The sequence below is a fragment of the Spinacia oleracea genome, chromosome 5 (assembly GCF_020520425.1).
Source record: "Spinacia oleracea cultivar Varoflay chromosome 5, BTI_SOV_V1, whole genome shotgun sequence".
NCBI lineage: Eukaryota > Viridiplantae > Streptophyta > Magnoliopsida > Caryophyllales > Amaranthaceae > Spinacia > Spinacia oleracea.
The window spans coordinates 88958787-88974441 of record NC_079491.1 but is presented as its reverse complement, the minus strand read 5'-3'; the positions used below and the strand labels follow the sequence as shown (position 1 = coordinate 88974441).

Below are 15655 nucleotides of genomic sequence, written 5' to 3'. Positions count from 1 at the left end.
AACATGTATAAAGCACAGATTAAGCAAACATACATTCGAAGCGTGTTTTCCACAATAATATGTCAACGAACACGAACAAAGAACTCCACTTGTCGTTCCTCTGCTTGGTTCACCGACATGTTCAGATCCGTCTTGATAATCGTAGCTTAGACAATCATTCAAGAGTTTGTGCTTTTGGAAGAACACATCCATGGAGGGTGAGAGAGAATTAGGGTTTCTCTCTCCTCCTTAGGGTTTGATGTGTGTGGCTGAATTGTGTATTAGGTTAGGAAAACTTGTGTGTAATAATATTATAACCCCTTACGTTATAATACTATCCGGCCAAGCACCAAGGGCAAGAACCGGACAGCAAGCCCATACGCGCGCACCACACAGGCGCTGGGCCTTGGGCCGCGCTGTGTGCGCTGCTGCTGCTACTCCTCACATGCGCGCGCGCCCAGCCAAGGCATGGGCCTTGCGCGCTGGCTCGCTGCTACGCCCAGTGGGCTTTATGCGCTTGCGCGCCTTGGCTCGTTGGCCTGGCAGCGTTGCCTCCTCGTATCTGCGATTAATATATTTCCGATATATTATTTATCGTTTCGTATACGACGAATCACCGTCGTACGATACGATTTATTCGTTTCGCCTAGCTTACAAATATTCGCGATACGATATACGATTCCGATGCAAGGTCGTATCGTATAATACGTTTTCCAACTAATTCCCGAAAAGCTATTAAATGAATTTCCGATTCATTTAATCCGGTGATCTGTTACATGCCATTGGTGTGACCTTGTAGGTTCAGTCAAGAGTAAGTTGTGAGCTTAATATTCATTAGAACTCACTGATCGGAAGCATTTCTCTAGCTAGCTTTTTTGATCACTTGATCTCACTGAATTAATTGTTCGCAATTAATCTGAACCTTGGTATTACACTTAATGCACCTTGGGTGAAGGACATATTTCCTTCAGATGCGACATGCAAAGTTCTCAACCTAAGGTCGGTCTAAGTTTTTGTATGATGCAAGTGGTCGGCTTTGGGTGTCAAAAAGGTACTTGGCTAAGAGACGGATTCGGCGACAAGCTTTCACGTTCCGCCTAAGGGAAGTTTGTGTCGGTAGACGGCCTCCATACTTGACATCGGGAATGTCAAGCAAATGCCAAGTTTCGGTAGGCGCGGAAATGGTCACACACTTTGGTCGGGAACCGTATGGAGAGTCACCATTTCGGTCCCCCCGGGGCTAGCCCGAATGTAGAACACATCCGTTTGGGCAAAGGTAGAAATCCATTTTGCACAATATGGATTTCGAAAAATGCATGAAATGCCTAGAAATTGAAATTGAAATCGTACTTGAATTTGTATTTGTAAAGCCTTTTTTTCGGCACTCGTTCACGAGGCTTGGGAGCGTCCTTCCAGATGCAAAAACAGACTAACTCCCAACACGAAAAGTTGAGCAAAAGTGGGCAACAAGCCACTGTGAGCCACTATCCTGGATGCAGGCAGTGGCGTTGGGCGCAGGGGCTGCGCCTGGCGCCAGTGCTGGCATCCGGTACTTCGGCAGATCAGTGGCTGGTTACTCGAAATCTGCTCTCATTTTCGAAATTGAAATTAGAAATGATTCCCCGGTGGAGTCGCCAAGAATTGTAGGGGGTTTTTTTGATCCTTTCCCGTTTCCTACAATGGGGGGTTTGGCACGCGGCGGTTCGTTTAGAGAACCGTTGAACTGTTTTTGCACCTCGAAGGAGTCGCCACCAAACTTATTTTAGGTCCCGTTTGGGAAGACCGAAAAATGACTCTATTTTTGGATAAGGCCTTGAATCCTTGAAACGGATGGGTGAGATTCGGGCTCGGGAACGAAAATGCTTATTCGGCGAGCTTTCGAAATATTCAAGTAAGTTGGCACAACATTGTTTCAAAAATAAACCCTAAGATTAGACTATGTGGGTTTGAAATTTAGAGCAAAATAGAATTTCTAATTGTACGGTGGTCACTTTGCTTTAATGATTGATTTAAGGAACCTAAGGCCGGTTTGTCCACAAATATCTTCGTTAAGCGTGATGTAACCTATGTATTTTGTTGTATTTAGCATGTTGGTGATGAAAGCGATAAAGCACATAAAGAAATATCACAATACTAAATAAAGTGCGGAATTAGTAAATACAAGACTCCCTAGAAAAGGACTAGCGAGTAGGTCCACATTGCCTAGAAATGGACTAGGCAAGTAAGGTGCGGAATTAAAAGTGCGATATTGAAATTGTGGTGTTGAAATTGCGGCAAGTAAGGTGCGGAATTAAAAGTGCGATATTGAAATTGTGGTGTTGAAATTGCGGTATTGAAATTGCGGTATTGAAATTGCGGTATTGAAATTGCGGTATTGAAAGTGCGATATTGAAAGTGCGATATTGAAAGGTGCGATATTGAAAGGTGCGATATTGAAATTGCGATATTGAAAGGTGCATAATTGAAATTTGTACTTGGCACATGAGATTCGAACGCCAAGCGGCTCCTTAAAAATAAGTGCGCCCGGCACGAGTTCAAAGCCAAAAAGCTCGACTTGGGAGAGATTGCTCAACCCAAATGTCCTAGTTTTTGCATATTGAAATTGAAATCTTGAATATTGAAAGGTTTGAACTTGAAAGATTGAAACTTGAACTTGAAATGATTGAAATTTGAACTTGAAATGATCCTAGTTTAGAGAGGTAGTTATGAACAACACTAAACATGGTAGGATCCTTGAAATTTGAAAACTTGAACTTGTATATTGAAAAATGGAGTCTTGAATCTCAAAAGACTAAACCTTTAAATGCTAAAAGGTGTCATCTTTGATTACTCCACACTTGAAGGTGATTCTACTTCAAAGAAATGAATGCAAACAACTTTGAATATCCTTGAATCTTGGAAATTTGTATTTTGTATTTTGAAAAAGTTTGTATTTTTGAAAAAGCATGTATGATTGTTGCAAGTTGTGTTTTTTATGGCAAAAAACACCAACTTTCTAATCATTTGAAATCAAAATAGCATGATTGATTGAAATGGGATTCGGATTTACCTAGTTAGGCTTAGGCACGAGCTCCCAATTTCTCTTGAATTTTGGAATTTTTGTATGTGTTTTTGAAGAGTTTTGAAGTTTGTATTGTGAGGAGTAATGTCGAAATTACGATGTTGTATGTGTTGTGCTCTCCTTTTTTCGATGGAAATGAGGGGTATTTATAGGAGGGAAATGGTGCAAAACGCCAGCACACGCCAGGCGCCAGGCGCTGGGCGCTGCTGACGTGGCCTGAATGCCGCCAAAAAGGACGGAAAGATGTCGTCCTTGATTTGTCTTGTATGGGTGTACCTTCGTACGAATAGTACGATGTTTTGCGTGTAGTGTTTTCTTGGAGGTTAAGACTTGAATTTGCGTCTAAAAACAAGCCTTTCTCGGGTTTTTGAATTCCGGTTTTACGGGGCAAGGCCCGGCATGCTCGGTTTTGTGGGTCGGCGCCCGAATTTGACTTGCCTTATATGATTTTGAGTGGAAAAGGCCTAGTAAGACCAATGGGATGGTCCACTAATTGAGATTGAACTTGGATTTTGAAATTGGATTTTGGAAGTTGTATTTTGTACCGAGTTCCGGGAGAAGAACGGTCTCGGGGATTGGATTTTGGACCTTGGATTTTGGAGGTGTTCTTAGCAATTGGGATTTCTGCCTGGAGTTACTCCAATCGCCTAACAAGGATAATGGTATCATCATCATCCCGAAGGGGAGACACAAATTAGGTGTCTACAGTTACAATTCTAATTGGATAATAATTTCAATCCTAGTAGGGTTGATAATTCTTTTCCTAGTAAGACTGAAATTCCTTATTTCCTACCTTATAAATATGAGGCTAGGCCCTCATAATTATATACATTGAAAATCATATTCTTTACTTACATTGTGTTAAAGGGAGAACATAATATAGCCTAAACCGAATACATAAAACCTTAAGTAAAATCCTAGTTGGTTAAACCTAAGGCGGATCCGAACGTGCTGTGGACTTTCTACGGAGGGGCAACGTTTCGGGCTCTAAAGACTTGTTCTTGTTCGGTTCTGGAGCAGCCAGGGAAGGCACGCATCACATTGTATGTAATCTAAATTATGCTAATTGACTATGTAGCAATTAATTTGGATTCGGTTTTTCCGCATGAATTATATTATTATATTATACATAATCTAACACAGGTGTTTGGTCATTTTGGTAAAATTCTACAGCTAGGTTAATTTTTTGCACAGTCCAAAAGCTAATATGTTTACTTTTCTTTTGGAAAATCCAGAGACAAAAACAAAAAACTGTGGCATGCTCAATTTTCAAATCATTGTTCAATTTTCTAGAGACAAAAACTAAAAACAGTGGCATGCTCAATTTTAAAATCATTGTTCAATTTTCTTTCCAACACATTTTCCAAAAACCAGGTAATCAGGCTCTGGGAGTTTCACTTTGGGGATAAACTTAACATTTGACCAAAATTCTGTTGCCCTAGGACAAGTGATAAGTAGATGTTCCGAAAATTAGGACAAAACTGGCTATTTTCTATTGGTATGATCTGTCTACTAGCTAGATAATGGGAAATGGGGAGTCTATTCCACAAGCACAACCATATAAAGAAGTGTATCCTTGGGGGGGGGGGCATCTAGCTTTCCACATGGGACTCCACTTTCTGTCAATGACTGTTTGTGGGAACTTAGTGTTGCAAATGTGATTATAAGCAGTTTTGGTGTCAAAGTGGTGGCCTTGTGAGAGGGAGCAAAAGGGGGTGTCAGTCCCATATCTAGGAAGAGGAATGGCATGGATCCAATGGATAAAATCTGTGAGAACTTTGCATGAGATTGGGTTCAGATTCTAGTGACCATCCTTCATTATGGTGCTAAGGGGTGGGTCTTCCTCTCCTCTACCTAGAGGTCCAATGACTATGGATCTAAGGCTTCCTTTTCCTGACCAGTTATTATTCCACATGTTAATGTGATTTCCCTCCCCTATGCAGCAAGTAGTAAGTTTTCTATACAATTCCCAACCTTTTTCAACATTCTACCATATGTGGGAACCAATTTTGAAGGAAGCAAGGTAGTTTATGTTGTTGACATACTTTCCCTTGACAAGGCTAGTGGCTAGATTTTTGGTATAGTTAACTTTCCAGCAAAGTTTTGTCGTAGACAAATGGTTTTGGATTAGAGAATACCTAATGTTAAGGCCTCCAACATTAGTCTCACTATAGATTTTAAGCTAAGCTATTAGATGGATTTTCTTGCTCTCAGAGTCAGACCCCAATAGGAAGTTGGCACATGTTTGGTCTATTTCATTAAATGTCTTTTTGGGGAGGGACGGAACTGTAAGGTTATGAACAATATATCTGTACACGCCTACATTTGTCCCTAGGCCCGACACAGTGTGTTAGATGATGAAACTATACCCCGCTCACCAACAATGCACTATGATTAGCTAAAGAACGACCCTCGGCTGACTAAAGAGACCACCCGGAGCAGAGCCTGTTAAATATAGTAAACTTCCATAAATAGAAAGCTTCCTAAAATAGATTGGACACATATTTAGTCGCATTCTCATTCCGATACGGCTTAATATATGGTTGCATCGATAGAAAGATAGAATGTGATTGTCCTCATTACAACACATTTGTACGCGCCACACTGTTCTAGTGCTTGCTTTCATGCTCTAGAGTAACATAGTTCAAACAATAACACTTCTCAAACTCATACTTACTGGGCACCACACATGTAAATGTTAAACCCAAGTTACTTAAAGTGCTTAGGAGTGCCTAGAATACGCTCATTAGCCCGTTTAGCAAATGATACGTCCTTACGAAGTCAAATTCTATCTTATAAATTGTTATTTGGATCATGCACATCACATGATTGTATAGACCTTGGAGTAATCTTTCCATAGACTTATCATAAGCCCAAATTCGATTTAAAACGAAAAAGTTATAAGGCTTTTACTTGGGTTTCGCTGAAATGGACCGACCTCCACTGTTTGGCACATAACTCGAGATTTACGACGGCCATTAATGCGTGATCAGCGACATTGGAAAGGTGGATTCCTTAGAATTCCAACAAGATATTATTTGAAGGAATCCGAATTCGTATGAAGAAGTTATGAGCTTTTAAAGATCGAGTTTTCTGGAAATCCGCAGATCTACCTGCGCTGGAATTTTCTAGCGCTGGCATAGCGAGCGCTGGAAAATTCCAGCGCTCACAATTCAAGCGCCACTTTTTTCCAGCGCTGCAAATTGATTCCGACAAAAACTCAAACTCTTCAAATCCCATCTTATGAAGCGCTATAATATTCTAGCGCTACAGTTTTGAGCGTTGGAAATTTCCACTGACAAATTGACCGCTACTTTTTTCCTGTGCTCGATCTTTTCAAATATCTATCTTATTTCTACTACCTACACTATAAATACAGCCCTTCTGCACCCCGTTTTCAATCATCAATTCAGTCTCACTCCTCTAATATTCTGAATTCTCTCTTCCCCCTCTAGTATCCTAAATTTCTGTTGACGTCTCGCCCCGCATTGATAACAGTTCTGCCGTATTAACTCTTGTTAAGCAGAACTCTATCCATACAAGTATTCAACCATCTCAGTTACTACCGAAGTTCTAGCCAATTCATAAGCCAAACTAAGAAATCTAAAAGGAAAGTCTAATAGTCAGTATAAAGGTCGTTCTAAAGCTAAAAGGAGATTCTGCTAAGGCGAGTGGTAAGTGTTCCTGAGAACCACAGTAAAGCCTACGCTTTGCTGTAACGTGAATTTACATTTTATTGCTTTGCCCACCATATAAATCTGCTAACTTTAATCTGTTATATTGCCCACGCTTAAATAAAAAACTCTTGGACAAACCGGCATTGTTAAGCCCCTTTAATCAATCTAAATCAGCGTTTTGACATCTATTTAGTAAATCTTTGTGCATTAAAATCCATCAAGAGTAGTAATGTAGCATAATGCATGTCCCATCGTCGTCACAATTGAACTAGTAAGGACCGCGCCGCATGGGCTAATGTTGGGCACTCCCCGTATTAGTAAACGTCCCCCGAATTCTCAATCTATGCTCCGCTTGATGTACGTTGAGGGATCTCCATACGAAGGATCACAAAGGAACCTATGGTCGTTGTGAATCAAATATGTTTACACTCCAGGCATATCACGATAACTGATTTTTGTCAATTTTTTTAAACTGGATGACGACTCCAATAAGACTAGTAAAAAGAGGCTAACGCCCAAAGTTAGTTCTTATTTACTTAATATGCTTGACATATCCAGAGGGGAAAAGTCGTGCGGGCCGTACACTCTTTCTCAAGAGGCTCCCTGTCGTGTTTTTTTCGACCCCCTCACAATAGTTCATAGGGAAAATTCATAAAGCCAGGAATCCAAATTAATTTCCACATAGTCAATTATCATAATTTAGTATACATACAATGTGATGTGTGCCTTTCCTAGTTGCTCACGAACTGAACAAGAACAAGTAAAGGACTCCAAATGTCGCCCCTCCATAGAAAGTCAACAATATGTTTGGATCCGCCTTAGATTCAACCAACTAGAATATGCTCTAAGGTTTTATGCACTTGGGAAACTCACAATATGTGATGGGCAAATATTAGACTCTCTTGAATTTAATGTATTTTGTATATCATATATTATTTGTGATCATGGATGACATATATATAAGGGAGAAATAGAGTAGTCATGTCCTACTAGGATTACATTAATTATACCCATTAGGATTCTAATTAATATTAATCTCTTAGTGTTTTAGAAATAATCAAATACTATTAGTATTATATCTATCCTAAAATTCTGGTTTAAGTAGGACTAGGAAAACTTTTACCTTGAGGCCCAAGTTACTTGCCGAACAAGTAAGCTTGGCGCCCAAGACAACAAGCAACCTCAAGGGCTGGGCCTACGTGCTCGCTGCACACGCATGGCGCCAAGTCCACGCTGCTGCTGCTTCTTGCTTGCCGTACGCGCAAGCCTACTGGGCCGCAGGCGTTGTGCGTGGCGCTTGCGCTGGGCCTTGCACCTTGCGGGCTTTGCTCTTCGAGCAATCGCTTGTCCTACTTCCGATTCGAAAAATATTTACGTTTCCGATAATATTTCCGATTCCGAAAATATTTTTCGATTCCGACATCCAATTTCGGTAATATTTCGATTTTGGTTAATATTTTCCGAAATGAACCATATTTCCATTGACTATAGAAAAGGGAAAAGAGTACTGTTGAAATACACTTTATAGGACGCTTGAGAGGCGTTCTTCAACTCAACGCGCTATAAAGAGTTTTATATACCTAGTCATAAAGTACAGTGATAAGAGATAAGCATCATCTAATCCTTCCCAAAATCAGAAAATGAAGAAGGAATATAGAATGGTTAACGTACATAACCGTCTCCTATAAAGCGCGCCTTCCGTACATAACCATCCTTTATTCTCCGTGTTAAATATTATAATAGAGAACATCTTCCGTACTTTATTTACGATATACTTCATGTTTAATATTAAGATAGAAAGCAGTTTCCTTACACAATCGTTCTATGCTACACCCCTCTTTGTTAATAGGGTTTTTTTACGTTATACCCTTGTAGTTCATTGATTTCTACGTTGTACCCAAGAATTTTAAGATTTACACATTGTACCCTCATAATTGCAAAACTTAACCGCTTTTATCCTTGTTGACAACCCAATGTTAACAATTTCCGCTATATTTTTAAAAAAGCAAGAATTTTCTACATTAATATTGGGTTAACTACAAGCATAAGGTTGATTTTAATATAGAAACACCTTAGTTGTTTAAAAAGTAACGGAGTTTTTAAACGTTAGATTAACAAGTATAAGATTGACTACATATTACAAGTACATGGGTACAATGTGGAAAATTTTAAATGCATTGTTAAAACGTAGAAATTAAAGAAATACGGGGGTACAACGTAGAAAAACCATTTTTAATATTATTCAAAAATAGCAGCACACGCATCCCTAAAATAGGATGTTACGATCTTAGCTCCTGTATGTTAACCAAATTTATATAGATAAAATGAAAATGATATCCACACAATATTTCCAAAAATCCTTCCATTCAATAACAAAATAATATTGTTCATTCAACAACAAAATCCTATTATTCATTGACAAAATATAAATGATTTATACAAGGTACGGAAAAAACAAAATCAAAGAGATTTCCAATATCAATAATAATAAAAAAAAATCAAAGAGCTAGTCTTTGCAGCAGCTGCTGGAGCTTCTGTAGCAGCAGCAACTGGGGATTGTGTATCAGCAACAAAAACATCTTCTACAGCAACAACAAACTCTGCAGTAACAACAGGGAAAGTATTGGTAGAATTGTCTACTGGTGGTAGACTTGGCAGTTCGTCTGCAAGACTGAACTGAGGTAACCTTCTCCTTGAGCTAGCTTAAGTCACACTAGACCATCGTCATCTTCATCGATTTTGGTTCGGTGATATTCGGTAACGTATGAGATCCACCTCTCCCTTAATTAGCTCGTCAATCGTAGTTTGAGAATATGTGGCAACTTTGTTACTCCGTAAAATACTAAAAGATAAGTTAAAATGTAAGAGTAATAAATGAACATCATAAAATTGGGCATATCAAAGGAGGAAGAATGGTTGATCATTTTTTGTACACTTGATGCATGATTATCTTAATTGAGAAAAAAACAAAAAATTCACCACTGAATAGAAGAAAATTAAGTTCAGAGAATATGGACAGATTACAAGCATTACCAACTAGATCAAGTTATTGAAATAGATAGCACTAAGAATCTTAAAGCTCATCGGTTGAAAATGTTGGATGTTTATGGTTTAAAGCACTCGTTACTCCCGAGAATGTGAGTGGTTGATATGTTTGGCATAGGAGCCGCAAGAAGTAAATTTTTAACACCATCCTTGGTTATCAATTAAGTATACAACATTCAACAAAATAAGAACATAAAATTCATATGTAATACCAGTGAAAACAATTAACAATTAAATTCTCAAAATGCAGAACATGTATTCAGATACTGCCATCCTTAAAAAATAATACTATGAGGTGTTGGAAATAAAATATTTTAACCATGAAATTAACAATAAAATAATAGGGAAGAACACAATACTTAATAATTGATCTCAAAAGCTGTGACGGGTTTTACGCCTGCCCTAGAAGCGTATTTCGCCACCACCGGTACAAGGTTCTCAGTGACAATTGCTCTTCAAGGATAACACATCTACCTTTCAACTTTGTACCCAGATTGGTAGGCTGGAATTACTACAAGAACTGCTCAGATCTCTATGGGACAATAATGACAGAGATAATATTTTTTAGGGTTTTTGGTTTCACTGTTTTTCTTTCTGGGTATATATCTTGGAATAAATAAGGAGTATTTATAAGGAATCTAGTGTAAACCACAACTCCAAAACAATTCTCCAAAACCAATACCCACGATAAACTCTTAAACGGGCCCACATGCATTATCATGTTAAAGGGGTCCGTATTGCATTATAATTACCAACAACCCCCACTAATGCATACGGACAAGAGATCTTGAAACTTGAGCAGTAAACGAAAGGCTTAGCGCATAAATGTTAGTGTCTAAAGACTTGAACTAACATATTAGTGGAGCGAGGTATTCAACAACCAATAAGGTATCCGAAGATTGAACTCTACGACTATTGAAGAAATCCAACACCACATGCTTCACCTTTAGAAGCTTGAAAAATTCCGCGACTGCATGAAACGTCATACGAGGCCAACATTCCCTTGGATTCTAGTGAGTATTATTACACTACAAAAAAAGGGTGCATATTTAGACCGATCAGTTTCGATGCTGTTGGAAAGGGTCGCATGGGTAAGGCGGGTGCGAATATTTAATTTGCATATTTCGACGGTTTGTACAGTCGAAACAAATTTCGACGCCCCGAAGCGTCGATATGTGCTTAAAAAGACACGTGGTACCCACGTGTTGCGAAAAGAATTTATTTTTCACAAAAAATCCCGCCTAACTGAAATTTTCGCAATCCCGCTTTACTGGGATGCAATTCCCACGTTTCTCTCAACTCCTCCATCACCGACCTTGCTAGCTAGCTCCAAAACCTAACCACCCTCCGACGAATCCGACGAATCCGTCTTCATTCTTCCTCTATCACGTTCAACACCGTTAAAGAATCCCTTGGATTTCATCTTCAACCTATACGTTAGCACAATCAAATCCCTCAATTCTCTCAATTCAGCCCACTTTTATCTCACTTCTCATCCTATATTTTCAATGAAATCGCAATTGAATTAGCAATTCGCCCAAAAAAATCAAGATAAATTCGCTGCTTCCTTTGTTTTTTTGTTGCAGAAATTCAAGCATCATCTGGGTTTTGAGTTGCTGCTTCCTTGGTGTATCTGATAAATCCGCTCAATTTGTAATTCTATCTTCTAGGTTAGTTTTTCTTGTTTTTTTACTTTTTTACTTTTGTTGCTGAAATTGTATGTTTTAAATTCTTCTCTACATATTTAAAATATTTTCAGGAAATTATACAAATTGTATGGTTATTTAGTTTTTGTTGCTGTATTTTGTGAAATAATTGTCTCAACATCCTGACCGAAAAGAGTTTTTTTGAATTTTTGCTTCAATTTGTGTATTTGTTGATGTATTTTCTTTTCTTTGCCTGGAGATTGTTGAATATGTGAATGCTAATTAGTGGGGCCAAAATTGACATAAACTTGGGTTCTGTGATTAGGTGTCTAGGTTAGGCTTGATAGTGTGGATGGAAAAACAAAAATCTGGATTTAACTATTCTAGAAAATACCAAGAGCTATTGGCTTTTTTTACATGATGATTGGCTTTTTTTTCTATCCTTTTTCTGTTGGCTTCCAGGAGTCAGCAGGATTGGTGATCATACCTGATGGATTTGTTTTTCACTTAATGTTATTTTGGCATTATATTGGCTGCAAGAGACTTTTAATACGATATCAACCACCAATAACTTGAGAAATGATAACATGGAAATGGATATCAACAAGAACTGCATCAAACAGACCTAAATGAACTCCCAAAAATTATGGTTCAGTAACTGATTCCAGTAGTTTTGTTATGGTTCAGATGTAAATCCCGCAATTGAGAAGGTTTACCTACAGAAATTTTGTATTGGTCCAGTGAGTTTGTTATGGTTTAGGAATAAGGACTGTAATTTAGGGATATTGCTTATGGAATACGGTAATGCTTCCTGTTATGTTATTATTCGACAAATGTATGTAGGTGAGACGCTTTAGTGTGGTAATTCCATTTGGTATTTTACCAGAGAGAAATCTTTTCTACTAAAGGAGAACAATGTGTCTCTTTGTATGTCTACCCAGATAAGATTACTTGCTGCTTTATTGCCTACTGCATTCAAAACTGTCTGAAATGCAGATAAGAATCTACATTCAGCAAAGCATGGAACTGAAAGAAAGCACCACCCCCGAGTTGTAGGTCTGAACTCTGAACGCCTGCCTATAGTTTGGCATCTTGGATAGGACCCGTCCCAGATTCGCAGTTGTGTTTTGAGAGTCAAATAAATGTTATCCTGTTAAACTCAACTAGTAATGTACATTATGTCTTCCTTTTTAATGGGCGTATCATTGTCGCCCTTTTTCATACTCCGCTTCTGCGTTGGGTCCGGTTGCCCTCGCTGATATGGAACAGATGTTTAATTTTAGAATAATATCACCTGATTTATCAAACAACAAAATGCAATATTCTTAGTGTACCAATTACCTTTCTCAGCACAAAAGCCAAATATAAGTAAGCTACTTCCCACTCATCTGGTGTCAATGTGCCTGAAATCAGAAAACTAGAGGAATCAATAACATGGAAAGTGTAAAACCAAAATGAGAACCTAAAAGGCATGCAGAAAATAACTACCAAAATACATTACTCACTCTTATCATGGGTATCACCCAAAGCACCCAATCTCCTCATAAGATCACCAAATTCTGGCTTCTTCAAATATTCTTCAACAATTTGATGATTTTTTTTTGCAAACACTAGCTCAAAGTCATACTGCAAATAAAACCAGTAACATCAATCTCACTTATCTTCCACAAGACAAGATATATATTTCATGATTAGGCTTTCTAACAGTATCAAACTCTTCCAAAATGTAGAAATTTGCCAATTAATGAAAATAAAAAGAAAAAAATACTGTATTAAATAACAACTTAGTCTGAAAAGAAAAAAGAGTAAAAATGTCTGTGATTGCTAAGTTTTATTACTAATCAGTCATTGAAAATTTTATGTTATCAGCATAATCGGATCGATTGATTATAATATGCATGTGAGCATCTGTTTCCTCTAAAGATTAAAGTGAGTATAAAGGCAATATGTGGTGTTTTGAGATTTTATATAAATATATCTTTGTTAATTTTTGCGTGTAATCAACTGCAGAATATATACATAAAAGGCAGATAAAGTAAATTGCAAGCTATTGTTATTTTGGGGTCTTGTTAAACAACATAAGCAGTGCCTTAGGAGTTAGCACAAGGTAAATGATGGCTAGGAAGTTGGAGGAGGGCATGTTGCAGCAATTCAGTGGCAAATTGCGTATTTGCGCAAATCGCCCTAACGTACATCACTTACAGGTTGCACCAAGCACCCACTAGTCCACTAGCCAACGTTATTTTTGGCTAATTTTAGGACTCTTTATCATTCAATATTTTTGAAAGTATAACGGATTTATGAAAAAACAGTGGCCACTTCTGATAGCCTCTACATTAACAAGAAAATCAAACTTCGATAACCAATTATAACATGTTCTGAAGGTCTGCTCACTTGTTTTTAGTCCACTTTATATTTCACATAGAAGAAAATAACTACAAGAGAATCTCACTACAGCCCCATAACAGTATATACGGAGTAGTATAACCAATTATGAAGCTCATTATTTTCTAGAGTGCATGTGAATTTAGACTTTAGCATAGTTGTACAGACCTGATCTGATGTCCATGATGTGAGGTTGCCTCTCTGAAGTTGCATGAAATGGTAAAATCTGACTTTAGTTAATTCAAAGCAAAACTAATATTTGTGTTTTCCATTGCCGATTGACTGTAGTTGATTAGAGGCAGTAGATCGAAGAGCATCTGAAGTAATTGACGACGAAGAAGCTGAATTATTTGACTAGAGGTATTCTTTACACATGTATTTATATCGTAGTTTTTATTTTTATTTTTATTTATTTTTATAATTTTGATAGTCTGATTGTGGTTCTATGGTGGTGGTTAATTTGTGGAGTTCTACTATGTTAATTTACAATAAATGGTGTTTCCTTGCTTGAATTTCAATATTTAAAGTTCAAGATGATGCGAAAATTAGTGGGATTGTAGTTTTTGTAGTTTTAAGCATGAAATTCTCATATGACGATAAAATGATGCCTTCATCCGTCATTTATGCAATATATGTTGGTTTATGATGATGATGATTAGGATTATTTCGTTGTTGTAATCGTGCTTGGAACAATCATAGTGGAGTTGGGATAGGTTTTGATCGAGCTTGAAGGGTTTATATATTGAGGATTCATATATGGTTGAGAGTTTTAGGGTATTAGTATAATCTAGATAATGCAAGTGTTCTGATCAGATCAGTTCTAATCAGTTATGATGTTCTGTTCTGATTCGTTCTGATCAGATCAGTTCTGTTCTGATCAGTTCTGATCAGATCAGTTCTATTCTGATCAGCTCCAGTAATAGTATCCTTGTTGTTTTCTCCCATATTAGGTTTGTTCTGATCATATCAGTTCTGATCAGTTATGATGTTCCGTTCTGATCAGATCAGTTATGTTTTGATCAGATCAGTTCTATTCTGATCAGATCAGTTCTGTTCTGATCAGATAAGTTCTATTCTGATCAGATACGTTATGTTCTGATCAGTTCTGATCAGATCAGTTTTTATCGGTTCAGTTCTGACCAGTTTGTTCAGATCAGTTTTGTCTGTAGGATTTCAGTTTCAACCTGATCATAGAGCTGCTTCTACTTCACATTATGTAGATCCAAATATCTTCTACTAAATTTTTTTCCTCTTATTGTACTAGCTAGGTATTTAGCCAGCCTTTTGTCTTCAGTTTTGATAGTTCTTTTCTGTCAATTAAAGCTTGATAATCTCTCGTTTCCGCTACTGAAATACATGAAACCATTCTCTCTATTCTTGATAAGTTTATAGAGAATAAGAATATACAAATCACGATCACCACTAATCAACACATCTGCCATATTTATTGTCGCTTATTGTCACCTTATAGATTTTTTGTTTTTTCTTTATAAGGGTTGTAAATTGTAATATTCTTCGTTAGTTTCAACACCTACTTGCTAAATATTATTTGCCTTTCTTATACTTCTACTTATATTTTTACTTACCATTTCAAATTTGTATTTTTACTTACCATTTCAAATCTTTATCTTACAAAGAAGCATTGGAAGCTTTGGACTTTAATTCAAGTGGCCGCCGGTTTTAAGCTTCTTCGTGGAATTTAGGATCTACTTTATCCCAACATCTCTCTCCCAAGCGTTTTACAGGTGCTTAGTGTTAAATTTGACATTCTTATTATTATGAAGAGTTTGCCTTCATTTTTCTACTCAACTTGTGGTTGTGTGTAAGTGATAAAAAGATCAAATCATACTTATTATAAAAAA

At 37.5% G+C, this 15655-nt stretch overlaps 1 long non-coding RNA gene across 1 annotated transcript; it reads right to left on the bottom strand.

The window, feature by feature from the left end:
- Nucleotides 1-12519: 12519 nt before the first annotated feature.
- Nucleotides 12520-13033, bottom strand: LOC110790842 (uncharacterized). Its single transcript, XR_002533939.2, has 3 exons — nt 12914-13033; nt 12750-12811; nt 12520-12663 (listed from the first exon to the last, which is right to left on the bottom strand). It is a non-coding gene; the product is annotated as an uncharacterized lncRNA (long non-coding RNA).
- Between the last annotated feature and the right edge of the window lie 2622 nt (nt 13034-15655).